The sequence below is a fragment of the Mustela nivalis genome (genome assembly GCF_964662115.1).
Source record: "Mustela nivalis genome assembly, chromosome: 1".
Lineage (NCBI taxonomy): Eukaryota > Metazoa > Chordata > Mammalia > Carnivora > Mustelidae > Mustela > Mustela nivalis.
The window spans coordinates 154279237-154293865 of record NC_139020.1 but is presented as its reverse complement, the minus strand read 5'-3'; the positions used below and the strand labels follow the sequence as shown (position 1 = coordinate 154293865).

Here is a 14629-nt window from a genome sequence, read left to right as displayed (position 1 = left end):
ACGTACTTTGATATGCCCTATATATATACATATATACACACACACATATATTATACTGTTTAATCCTTACAATAATTGTATGAAGTGTTAGCTACTATAAAACCAAGGCTCAGAGAAATTAAGAAATTTTTCAAAGTTCACACAACTCATAATGATGGAATTCAAACCCAAGGCTATGCCTTTGAACATTACACTCTATTTAACGCATCCTGCTCAGGCAGCATGAGGAGCTGTCAAAACCAGATGATGCTTGAGCTGGATCTTAGAGGAGGACTAAGATTCCATCAGGAACATAATGGAAAAGGCAGCTCAGTAAGGTGAATCAGAGCAAAAAATCACAGCCTGCTTGGGCTCAGCAAGTAGTTCATTACAGTGTTCATTACAGTGTACAGAGTCACTGGATAGGAGACTGTGAAGGTGGGCCAGGGTCAGTCCATGAAGGGCTTACAGGCTACGAAACATGTTCTTTTCTTGAGGCCAGTGGGGAATCACAGAGAAACAGATTTAAGCAGGCAGTAGCATGAGCAGAGCTGTGCTTTAGAAATTTACCTCCAGCAGCCTCACAGAGGAAGAGCTGGAGTAAGAGCCCAGATAGGAGGTAGGAAGATAGAAAAGGATATTAGCCCTTTGCCTGAGCTTTCCCATCTCTGAGACTCTGGATCATCTCTATGTCATTTTCAAAGCGACATCTTAACATTAGTGGCCAACACAACTGTGAGCTCTATACAAACTGGGTCACACCTCCTGGATGAGGACTTCTTTCTTGGGCAAGTTTCGCCTGTTTACTTACCTACAAAAGAAATGAAGCCACCCAGTGAATGAGCTGGCTCTGCCCTTTTGTTTCAGGTAGTATAAGCACTTCTCCCTGCCTCTGCCTCCCCAGGCATCTGTAGACAGCCTGAAAGGTATCCCTCACACCCTTCAGAGCCCCTCTCCGCAGAACAGGGGCTTCGCCACACTTCTCTGTCCTAGTGCTATTCTACTCCTTTGTTCTCTTAGACTCCATCAAGATAGTCACTATTTTTATACTGAAGTATAACTATGGGAGGCTATATTTTAAATTCAAGTCCTTATTTATTTTATCTCATACTTTTGTATTAGCTTTCTCTAGAAGGATACTCAAGATCAGAAGAAATTCCCAACCCCAATTCTAAATTTGAAAAAAAGATATACTGTACAAAATCTGTTTGGGTAAAAAAAAGTCCTATAAAAAGACTGGAGGAAGTCATAGGTCTTGTCTTTAAGAGCCCCCATCACTGCAAAATGCAGAGTAAATCTTCCCTGCCAGATTGCAAAATGTCTTGGTCTTCTCTTCTGCTTAAATCCTGACCAAAAATTTACTTCTGAGGGAGGGCTGGTACTATATTAAGCTTAACACCACTTCACATTAAGGAGGTGATCAAAATTTAAGGAGAGTTCAAAATCCAGAAATAGACCCACATATATGCAGCCAATTGATTTTTAATAAAGGTTCAAAGGCAGTACAATAGAGAAAGGATGGTCTTTTCAATAAACGAGATGGAAACAATCGCAACATCCGCATGCAAACAAATAAACTTCAATTTCTGCTCTTCTGAAGACATCAACATCTCACACCCATTATGGTAGCTGCTATCAAAAAGACTAAAAATAATAAATATTGGCAAGGGTGTGGAAAATTCTGAATCCTTTTATACCTGAAGGAAATGTAAAATCATGCAGCTGCTAGTGAATACAGTAATGGCTGATCCTAAAAAATTAAACACAGAATTACCACATGATGTGGCAATTCTACTTTTGGATATACACCTGTTCACAATGACTAAAACGTGGAAGCAACCTAGTGTCCACCGACAAATGAATAATTAAGCAAAATGTGGTATATTTTAGATACCATATATGCATAAATTTATACAATATGTACAATATATATGTGTGTGTGTGTACTGTATATATAACATATATGCACACATATATAATACAGTTGCCCCTGAAGAACAAAGTTTGAACTGTATGGATCCACTTACATGTGAATTTTACAGTACGGTAATGTAAATGTACTTTGTCTTCATGATTTTCTCAATATTTTCTCTAGCCTACTTTACTGTAAGAATATAGTATACAGTACATATAACATACAAAATATATGTTAATTGTTTTCCAGGCTATCAGAAAGCCTTCCTGTCAATAACAGGCTATTAGCAATTTAAGTTTTCGTGGAGTCAAAAGTTATGTGTAGAGTTTCTACTGCATCAGGAGGTCAGTGCCCTAAACTTCTGAATCATTCAAGGATCAATTGACTGTATATACAATGGAATACTATTCAGCCTTAAAAAGGAAGGGAATTTGTAATGCATGTTACAACACAGATTAGCCTTGACGACATTATAGTAAGTGAAATAAGCCAGTCATAGAAAGACAGATACTACCTGATTCCTTTTACATGGGGTACCCAGGAGAGTTAAAATCAGAGACAGAAAGTAGAATGGTGGTTGCCAGGAGCTAGGGAAGTGGAAGTTAGTGTTTAATGGGTACAAATTTCAGTACAGCAGGATGAAAAGAGTTCTGGAGATGGATGGTAGTGATGGCTGCTCAACAATGTGAATGTACTTAGCGCCACTGAATTGTACACTTAAAAATGGTTAAGATGGTAAATTTTATGTTGTGCGTATTTCACTAGTTAAAAATTGGAAAATAAAAGAAACTGCTAAGAGAATGAAAAGACAAACCAAAAACTGAGAGAAAACATTTGTAAGACACATTCAATGAAGAATGTGTATCCAGAATATATAAAGAACCTTCTAGCTCAATAAAAAGAAATCAAACAATCCATGGGGTGCCCGGGTAGTTCAGCTGGTTAAGAGTTCAACTCTGGATTTTGACTCTGGTCATGATCTCAGGGTCTTGGGATTGAGCCCTGCATGGAGCCCTGTGTCAAGCTTAGCACTCAGAGGGGAGTTTGCTTAAGGTATCTCTCACTCCTTTTCCCTTTGCCCCTCACATGCACTCTCTGTCTCACAAATAAATAAATCTTAAAGAAAGAAAGAAAGAAATCAAACTATCCCATTTTCTAAAACCAGGCAACAATATAAATAGACAACTTAAAGAATTTATTTACATGGCACACAAGCACATAAAAAGAACTCAGCACTGCCGTTTGTTAGGGAAATACAAATTAAAACCATGACAAGCTACCACTAGAAACCTACTACAATGACTCAAATTAAAAACTGACAGTGCCAAGTACCAGCAGGGATGGCACTGCCATACGCTGCTGATGGAAAAGCAAAATGGTACCACCACTTTGGAAAATAATTTGGCAATTTTTTCATAAAGTGCAACATATACTTTTAAACTATGGCATACAAGCGAATACTACCCAGCAATAAAACACACACACACACACACACACACACACACACACACACACACACACACACAAAAGAGATACATGCAACCATCTGATTGAGTTTCAAAAGCATCAGGTTAAATGAAAGAGGCCAAACTCAAAAGGCTACATATTGATTCCATTTAGTATATGTCATTCCAGAAAAGGCAAAGAAACAATAGGGGAGAGAACAGATCACTGTTGGGGGCTGAGTGTAGAGGGAGGATAGGTATAATGGGGCACCAGCAGTATTTTGAGACCGATGTCAGTATTCTCCGCCTTAACTGTGGAGGTGGTTATCCAGCCGCCTGAGTTTGTCAACACTCCCAGAAATCTGTAACCTTGGTACACCAAAAAGAGTGATTTCTATTGTATGCAAATTTACCTGGATATAAAAGCAAACTTTAAAAAATTTCAAAAAGAAGTCAGGCCTATGGCAGTGACACAGGGTATATACTGCAGTGTAGAAAAATTAATGCTCACTAATAACTTTAAACACCTAGCAGAGTTAATAAGTGACTCAAATTGCACACTTGTTTGATGACTGCTATGAAATGTATTTGTTCTAACCAAAACCGAAATAGATTTGTTGAGCTGTTTCCTCAAAATGAGGAAAGAAAATATGGCTCTGACTGAAGTCTATGGAATTAAGGTCAATGGTTTCTGACTTAAACATAAGTGAGCCAAATCCTTAGAACAAATTTAATGATATGCTAAGCATGAAAGCTGAATCTTGATCAGAATGCAAGAGATATTCTATACAATGTCAAATACAGTGTACATTCTTATTGGAACACTCACTTCTCTCTGGTACTAAAAGGCTACATTTTATTCAAGCCGTGCTGACAAGGTGGTGCAGTTTGTTCTTCAAGATACCCTGAAACATTTAAAGCTTTGGTTAAATACTAATCATGAAAAATAAGAATAGTATCCATCACCAAATGTTAAGCCACTTCTCTTCAGTTTTTAAAGTGCTTTAAGTACCAGGATTTTAAAACATTTTGGCAAATAGCCTTAATACAAATCACAATTACAAAGAAACCTTTCAGTTTTTAACTTGAAGCAGCTACTCAGAATCAAAATGAGCTATTACTTAGGTGATTACATAATCCTTAGCATCCATAAAGACCACTGTTTATTATGCCCCGGTTTCAGAGAACTATGCCACTAGTGTTTTCAGTTCTGATCCCAAATACAAAAATGTCCACATCCCAATCCAGTGCTACAAACAGTTCCTAAGCCTTTGCTCCATTATATGATGTCATTTCAGAGCCATAAAGGCAAATATTTGCTTAATTTTATTTTAAATATAGCACAGAATGTATCCTCACTTTTTTGAAAATAGGAAAATATATGTTAAAAGATTAAAGGGAAGAAAACTATTTAAAGAAAGTAGATTTTATAAAGGAAAGGCAGGTTATTAAAAATGCTAAACCTTAAATACCTGATAAATCAAGATTTAAGATCTGGAAAATAAAATCAAAGGTATATCTCATACCTTTAATATTATTCAAGAGCCTCCTTACACTCCCTGACCTTGGCACCATACATTACTGACAAAGCAAGTGAAAAAAATATATATTAAAAATATATATGTATATTTAAATCTAGAATCATTGGTGGCCAGAATGTTTCCTGACCTCTGTTAGTTCTAGTGAACTCACTAGCAATGTCATGTATCCCACTTCCTCAACCCTCAACATCACTAAAAGAGAAAGAGGCATTTACCTCACTTCTGGGTATATATCCAAAGGAAACAAAATCACTGTCTCAAAGAGACCTCTGCCTTCGCCCCACGTTGATTACCGCATTATTCACAACAGCCAAGACATGGAAACAATTTAAGTGTCCATGGATAGAGGAATGGATAAAGATGTAGTGTATGCCTATACAACGCAATGGTATGCAGCTCTGAAGAAGGAGGAAATCCTGCCCTTTGTTATAACATGGATGGACTTTGAGGGCATTATGCTAAGTGAAATAAGTCAGACAAACATAAATACTGTATGATCTCACTCATATGAGGAATCAAAAAAAAAAAAAAAAAACACCAAAAACAAAATTCATAGAAAAAAGCAGTCAGATTTGTGGCTGCCAGAGGCAGGGAATGAGGGAGAGGGACTGGGTGAAGATGATTATAAGGTACAAACTTATAAACTCCCAGGTACAAAATAAATAGGCACTGGAGATATAATGTACAACACGATGCCTACAGTTAACACTGCTGTATGGTATATTTCAGAGTTGCTAAGAGAGTAAATCCTAGAAGTTCTTACATGAGGAAAAAAAAAGGGAAGTTTTTCTGTTTTGCAATTACACAAGAAGGACATAAACTAAACTTACTGTAGTAACCATTTCACAATATGTATGTATATAAGTCTTCATGCCATATAACTTGAGCTTAAAGAACGCTGGATGTCAGTTATATCTCAATAGAACTGGAAGACAGGTAGGTAAGTAAATACATACATACCTCAGCATTAAACTCGAGGTTCTGTGGTCCCTCCTGAAAACCCAGTCCTGCCATTCCAAATGGGATTACTCTCCAATAGTCAAATGCAGTCTATGCCAGTTTCTAAAGCCTTAAAACCTCCTTCCAGAACAGCCCATACTGAAAGCAGACTTTTCCAGTCACTGGCCAGCAAGGCATGCTGGGGGTGGGGAGGGTGGTCATAAGTGCTAAATCCAGAGATAAGCTCCTTTGTGTTTAACCTATGAAAACATTTCTATTTACTTAAACTGATGCTTTCTTGCTTGAGAAATAAAATCAAAGATATAAGTTTAAACATACTTGCCAATCAAATGGAATATTAGGTCAAAAATATATTTAAATCAAGATGTTATGAACTCTTATTTAAAATTCTGGTGTTAAAGACAAACCATAAGTGACTCTTAATCTCACAAAACAAACTGAGGGTTGCTGGGGGGAGGGGGTTTGGGAGAAGGGGGTGGGATTATGGACATTGGGGAGGGTATGTGCTTTGGTGAGTGCTGTGAAGTGTGTAAACCTGGTGATTCACAGACCTGTACCCCTGGGGATAAAAATATATGTTTATAAAAAAAAAAAAAGTTAAATTTGAAAAAAAATAAAATAAAATAAAATTCTGGTGTTAAGACCAAAGCTTATGAATGCATCTTTTTAAGGTTATTTAAACAACAGTTGTCACTGAAGCCCTACTGATCTAGCCTTGATTTTACACTGAATTCATTTTCACGTCTCTTTTTAGGGGACAGTTAAGATTCTCAAAGCACAAACTCACTTTGACTTTTACTTTACACAATGTTGAAATAAATCTTTAAAATGACAGCTTTCCAACTCCAGTCTTCCTTAAAATACCAATTTGGATCAGTGTAAAAGCTAATCAGGGGGCTTCTGCTTCCAGGTACATGGCATAGACATATTTCTTCTTATTCTTTCCACTAAATATAACTAACAACCCTGGAAACTGTTTATAAAGTAAACATAAGAAGACTCTGAAAGGTGGAAAGAAGATAGACCAGCTAGGGACTTTGAGACTTGAAATGACATTGCAGTGATCTCTGGGGTTTCTTTTTCTCTGTAACAGCCCAGACTTAGCTGCAGAAGCTACATGAAGTGAACCCCAAGAGCTGCAAGCAAGGGTTCCCTCAAAAGACTATTCTTTATAACCAAAGGCCCAGAAAAGGGACAGTTTAGCGAAACAGAAAACTTTCAGACAATAACCACTCTACTGTAGCCAAACACCCCGACCCAGAACACACATACCGTGCAGTTCCAATTTCACCCATGCCAACAAAATTTGATGGGTACCTAGAATTCCACTCTCATCAAGGTGTAAGGAGGCTGGAACAGTGTCAGAGAAGGTCAAATGGGGAGCAGAGACTTTCATCCCTGACAGCTAGTAAATGGCCTCCCTGTCTCCCAGAGGTGTCTGTGGAGACCATGTGGCCGGCTTGGACTTCCATCCCTACCTAGAATAATGAAGCACTCCTCTCCCATTGTAGTGGTGTTGAAGGAGGCAAAGGAAAAGTCAGGGCTTTCCCATCACCCAGTGGTAATAAGACCACTCCCACTGTAGTTCAGTAGACTGTGTGGGAGCTGAAACTCCCTCCATGCCCAGCAGTATGTCAAAACAGGCCAAGTAGAGATCCTGGGCTTCTACATCTATCTGGCATAATGAGGCAGTGCTCTCCCTTTCCTGCTGCAGCAGTTCAGAGAAAACCAAATAAAACAGAGGTTTAAATAAGATCCAGAGTCTCATAACACAGTATGAAAATGTCCAGGTTTCAACTGTAATTTACTTAATAAAACAGAGGTTTAAATAAGATCCAGAGTCTCATAACACAGTATGAAAATGTCCAGGTTTCAACTGTAACTTACTTATTATACCAAGAACCAGAAATTCTCAAATTGAATGAAAAAGTACAATCAATAGATGCCAACACCAAGATGACAGAGATGTCATACTTATCTGACAAAGATTTTTAAAGCAGCTATGATAAAAGCAATTAGGGACGCTTTAAAGCAAATGAGGAAAATAGAAAGGCTCAGCAAAGAAATAGAAAGCCTCAGGAGAGAAGTACAAGATATAAAGAAAAACTAAATGGAAGATTTAGTTTTACATTAGATACAAAAATTGAAATAAAAAGTTCAGTGGATGGGAGATACATAGCAAAATGGAGGGAACTAGGAACAAATCGATGAACTTGAAGATAGAACAGTAGAAATTACCCACTTTGAATTAATAGAAAAGAAAAAAGAATAGTACTGACAAACCCGTGGACTACAGCAAAAGATTTAATATTTGTGTCTTCAGAGTCCCAAAGAAGAGAAACAACGATGCTGAAAAAGCATTTCGGAAAATAATGGCTGAAAACTCAAATTTGGCAAGAGACACATACAACAAACTCAAGAAACTGAGCTAATTCCAAACAGGACAAACCCAAAGAAATCCACACCAAGGGGTGCCTGGGTGGCTCAGTGGGTTAAGCCTCTGCCTCCAGCTCAGGTCATGGTCTCAGGGTGCTGGGATTGAGCCCCACTTTGGGTTCTCTACTCTGCTGGGAGCCTGCTTCCCCCTCTCTCATTGCCTGCCCGTCTGCCTACTTGTGATCTCTCTCCCTCTGTCAAATAAATAAATAAAAACCTAAAAATAAAACAAAACAAAACAGAAATTCACACCAAGACATAACTAAACTTCTGAAAACTAAAGATGGTACAGCCACTTTGGAAGACAGTTTGGCAGTTTCTTACAAAACTAAAAATATTCTTACTACGGTACTCCTTGCTATTTATCCAAAGGAGCTGAAAACTTTTGTCTCCAGGAAAACCTGCACCCAGATGTTTATAGCAGCTTTATTCATAACTGCTAAACTTGGAAGCAACTGAGATGTCCTTTAGTAGGTAAATGGAAAAACTACGGTGCGTCCATAGAATGGTATATTATTTTATACTAGGAAGAAATGAACTATGAGAAAACATGGAGGAAGCTTAAATGTATATTACTAAGTTAAAGAAGCCAATCTGAAAAGGCTACATACTGTATGATTCCAACTATGTAACATTCTGGAAAAGGCAAAACTATGGAAACGGTAAAAAGATCAGTGGTTGCCAGGGGTTGCGGGGAGGGAGGAATGAATAAATAGAACACAGAGGATTTTTAGGGCAGTGAAACTATTCTGTATGATACTCTAATGGTGGATACATGCCATTGCACATTCGTCAAAACCCAAAGAATGTAAAACACCAAGAGTGAGAAATAATGCAAAATGTGGACTTGGGTGATAACAATGTGTCAATGCAGGTTCGTAGACTGTAGTAAATGCACCTCTCTGGTGCAGGAAACTGATAGTGGGGGGAGGCTGTGCATGTGTGGGGTCAACACTAGATGGCAATTCTATCTAATTTCTACTCAATTTTACTATGAACTTGAAACTTCTCTAAAAAGTAGTCTATTTTTTAAAAAAACATTGAACTGAGTGAAAGTGAAAATGTAACATCAGAATTTGTGGAACGTTGCAAAAGTAGTGTTAAGAGAAAAATTTGTAGCACTTAAATGCATACATTTGAAAAGAAGAAAAGTCTCAAGTTCTCCTCCAAGAACAAGAAAAAGAGCAAAATAAACCCAAATCGAGCAGAAGGAAGGAAATAATAAAGGAAATAACAGAAATCATTGAAGTTGAAAGCATAAAAGCAACAGAGAAAATTAATGAATCAAAGAACTTGGTCATTAGAAAGATCAAGAAAATTGAGAAACCTCTAGTAAGAATGACAAAAATTACCAATATCAAGACTGAAACAAAGTATATTACCTCATACTCTGAAGGCATCAAACAGGTAATATGGGAATGATAGTATAAACAACTCTACACATGAATTTGACAAATTATACGAAATGGATTAAATCTTGAAGAAAAAACACCCATAACTTAGCCAATATGAAAGAAATAATCTGAATAGCTCTATAAATATTAAGGAAATTGAATTTGTAGTTAAAAACTCCCCCAAAAGAAATCTCCAGACCCAGATGATTTAACTGGAGAATTAACACCTATTCTGCATAATCTCTTCCAGAGGAAAAGAAGAAAAAAAAGGAGCGAGAGAACACTTCCCAATTTATTTTGTGAAGCTGATACCAAACCAGGTTAAAGACAATGCAAAAAAAGAAACAGTATCACTCATGAATACAGATGTAAAAATTCTTCAATAGAATTCATCAATATATAAAAAGAATTATATACCTCATAAAGCCATGAGGTTTATTGTAGGGATGGAAGACTGGTTCAATATTCAAAACTCCATCAATATAATCTACCACATTAGCAGACCAAAGACAAAAACTCACACGATCATTATCAGTTGATGCCCAAAAGTACATTTGCGATAAAAAGCTTTCAGAAAAGTAGGAATACGGGGAAACTTCCTCAACCTGATAAAGATTTTCTACAAAAAAACCTATAGCTGACATTATACTTAATGGTAAAAGACTGAATGGCTTCCCACTGAGAACAAGGCAAGGACGTCCAATCTCTCCACTATTGTTCAACATACTTCTGGAAGTTTTAGTGAGTACAATAAAGCAAGAAAAAGAAATAAAAAGTTTACAAATCAGAATTGAAGGAATATAAATGTTTTTATTTGCTGATATGTTTGTCTATGTAAAAAAGGCAAGAAATCTACAAAGCTTCTTATAACTAATATGTGAACTCAGCAAGATCACAGGATATAAGACAAACATACAAAAATCAATTATATTTCTATATACTAGCATTGAATACTTGGACCAAAATTGAAAGTACAAACAATCACTTAAAATGAGAAAGAGAAGGGATGGCTCAGTCAGCTAAGCTTCTGTCTTCGGCTCAGGTCATGATCCCCTTGGTCCTGGGATCCAGTCCTGCATGGGGCTCCCTGCTCAGTGGGGAGTCTGCTTCTCCCTCTCTGACTACCCTACCCCCTGGCTCATGCTCTCCCATGCTTGCTCTCTCTCCTAAATGAATAAATAAAATCTTAGAGAGAAACATTTAAATGTAAATCTAACAAAACATCAACAGGATTTATATGCTTAAAACTACACAACCCTGATGAAAGAATCAAAGAATATCTAAATAGATAGAGAAACATAATGTGTTCATGGACTGTAAGACTCAACATTGTAAAGATGTCAGTCCTCCCCAAATTTTTATATAGGTCTAATATAATTCCTATCAAAATCTCAACAAGACTTCTTATATATATAGACAGAATTGTAAAATGCATATAGAAAAACAACAAAACTAGAACAGCTAAAACATTTTTGAAAAAGAGCAAAAAATTGGAGGAATCAGTCTATCTTATTTCAAGACTTAATACATAGCTCTTATAATTAAGACTGCACAGTATAGACAGTAGTATAGACACAGTGATCAGAGGAACAAAGTCAAGAACCCAGAAGGAGACCTACACAAATATGCTGAACTGATACAGATGCAAAAAAAATTCAAAAGAGGAAGGATAGCCTTTCCCACAAATGTGATTGAAGTAATTAGACAGCCAGAGGCAAAACAAAACAAACAAAAATACAGAACTTAAATTCCTCACCTTATTAAAAAAAAAAAAAAAAAAAACTCAGAATGGATTTGTTTTGCCATGCAAGTAATGTACCCATCAGTGAAAATGCTTGCCCATGTTTCTTTGATCACTTATGAGGACAGTTCTCTAGAAGAAAAACCCAGAAGTAGAACTGAAGCTTTGAAGGTATGGCCAATATTGTTGACTGCCTGAACCAATACCTGTTCCCACCCATTTCTAATCATCTCCTGCTTCCCATAACAAAGGCTGAAAAAGCTAGAAATTCCCTCTGCTTGCAGCTAGGGGTGGCCCTGTAACCCAGCTCTAGCTAAGTAAACATCCCCCAAAGTTTGCTGAGCCAGGTAAAAGGGATGGATCTGACTGGCACTTTCCCTTTTTTCCTGCCCTGAAGGTGGCTGTGGTGTTTGGAGGGGTGGCAGCCATGTTACACTGAGGAAAGCCTAGAGAATCAATGTCATGTCAGTCTTGCTATCAGTGAGTAGCAGAACAGAAACCAGCAGACTATTTGTTATGTAAAAATAAACTCCTCTTGGTTAAGCCATAGTAGGAGCCTGGTTTCCTTTTACTTGCAGCCAAATGGGTTCCTAAAGAATTCAGAACTAAAATACTCTCTAAAAAGTCTATACTTAATTTATTCTCTAACAAAAGTCTATAAGAGTATCCACTTCCAAAAACTTTTATTTACTTTGTTGTCATGTAAATGCTTTACCAAGCTGATGTAAGCAACTACTGCACATGAAAATGAGCATCATTTCATACATTTATTGAATAGATTGCCTCTTCTATGACTTCCTTGTTCATATCTCCCTTCTCTACTTTTCTACTGCATTGGGTAGCTTTTCCTTATTGATTTGTAAATTTCTGGAGAGCAAAGCAGGCTGAGTTGAACTCACAGCGAGATCTGTCTCTGCATCTTTATACTATCAATGAAATCAAACACAACTAAGAAATAAATCTTCCCTGACAGGCCAGGCAGACAGTAACAATCCTGACAGTTGTCTCCAAGCAGTGCACCACCACGTGGCAATGTGTCAAGAAGTAATTCAACTCGTGCAAAACACCATAGCCCACATTTATTAGCTATTGTGGTTTTTTGTTTGTTTGTTCGTTTGTTTTACAAATCTGCACCTAAAGAAAGGTTTATGGGATAGTGGCACATGAGGCAGAGTCCTTAATATACAACGTCTCACTTAACCCTCATATCAAATCCAAAAGCAGCATTTTTTATTCGTTTCACAGAATAAATGAAAATAAACTTTTAAAACTAATAGTTTCTTTCCTATCCCCAAAACTTACAGCATTCCAGGCCCTGTAAATAAAAAAAAACCAAAATGATTGTTTACCTAAAATTAAAATTATGTAAAATATATTGTGCCTATCTAAATAGATCAACGTGCTTAAGCTAGAAACACTGCTGAACCTGTTTAGTGCATTAGGAATCTGAAGAAGCTGTTCCAAAGTCTAGCTATTAAGTTTATTGCCACATTGTAATTGACCAATTTTTTTCCCATTTTTTAAAGTGAAAAGCTGAATTAAGCACTGTTTTAATGCTTCAGGAAGAAGAACCTGATCTAGCTAGCCACTTCATCCCAGAGCAGCAAGTATTCACCTAACCAGTTAACAATCAGCCAACCTGACACTAGAAAACAAACAAAATAAACTATTAAAGATAATAAAAGATCATCATGAAAAGCAATGTAAACAGGTTGAAGAGAACAAGCATCATCCTCGAGTATTTGTACATGGTTGGATTTTGGCTCAGCTGACTCTACTTTAAAAAACCTCGCAGCTAGAGGAAAAGAGAAAGTTGGGGAGGATTCTGCTCCAAGACTCAGATCAGGGACAGCAGGAGGGCTGAGGCCCTGACAAATATTTCCCTGCTTTATGCCACACCTCTCCTCATAAGAGCTGTGGATTCTCTCTCTGGCAAAGCATCACACAAAGCACTCAATCCAGAGTGGGTGAGAAGCACAGATATCAAACCACCTTCATGCCTCGCACTAATCCTTCCCTAAGAGGACACACCCAGCCCAGAGCATGCACACCAGGGCCCCAAGAACTGACAGCCCTCAATGGCAGGAACCTATGTGTTGCCCACCTGGGCACGAGGGAGACAAAAGAGATTCACCTGAAGCACCCTCTCTGCATAATTTTTTAGCCAATTTGTAAGGCACAGAAAAATGCCTGGGGGAGTTCGATTTCTAATTCTACATAAAAGAAAACAAGTCTCCAGACACAATGTTTATGGCCTACAAAAGTGCAAATGCACTGATAAATCCCCAGTCTGAGGATACTTCTGGTGGTTTCTTGCATTTTCTGATGGCCTTGCCCAGTGGTCCCTGCTTGGAAAGAGACAGAGGCTTGTTTTCTCCCACCCCATCCCCCCTTCCTCAGAAAGGCTGCACAGCTCACCCCACGGGCACAGAGAGGATGCTAACACAGGGAAAGAAATCTGATTCTTTCCCAAAGTTGGCTGTGGTCAGATAAGACTGGGTGAGGAGAGGGTGTCCTGGTAGGCTGCTCCAGATATCAATTCAGATGTTTCTGGGGCGCACAGCAGGAAGAGAGGGAGGCAGGGCTTTAGTTACCAGAACGACCAAGCCAGATTCCTCAGTCCTTCAAAACCTCAGGACAACTCACTAGAGGGACGGTAAGCAGGGCGTATGAGAAAGAGGCCCAAGTCTCAGAGAGGGACAGAGACACAAAGAAGAACAACCAGAAGAAAGAAAAGACAGCAGTGGAGTCAAATGTGCTGAAACCAAACCAGGCACTGCAGCACAGACGAAAGAGACATACCCAGTACTGTGAGGCCCCTATGAGTGCCCGTTAGAGGCAGATCCTAAAAGGACCCAGGGAGAACCAGACCTTGCTGGCAGCCCCAACAGGCTGGTGTCATTGAGACAGCACAGTCGAAAAAGAGGGGGATGGTTTAGGCACTGACCATACCTTCTTCGCTCCAGCACTTGCACCACCAATTAAAACACCCGGACACACAGCCTCAATGCTGCACACCTACGACACAGGCAGGCACACAGCCTTCATGTGTATGAGTGCCCAAACACACCTTCCTGTCCATGGACACAATTTACTCAACCTGCCAGCTGGGAGGTGTGGGCACACAATGCACACATAAAAACTCTGTCAGGAGGGAACACACATAGAACTGCAAGCTCACGCTCATGCAGACACACACATATCTACTCCACAACCTC

General features: G+C 38.3%; 1 protein-coding gene across 5 annotated transcripts in view; it reads right to left on the bottom strand.

The window, feature by feature from the left end:
* The window catches only part of CTDSPL (CTD small phosphatase like), a 117200-nt gene that overhangs the window by 101080 nt on the left and 1491 nt on the right, over positions 1-14629 (bottom strand). The gene's annotated exons all lie outside the window — the stretch shown is intronic.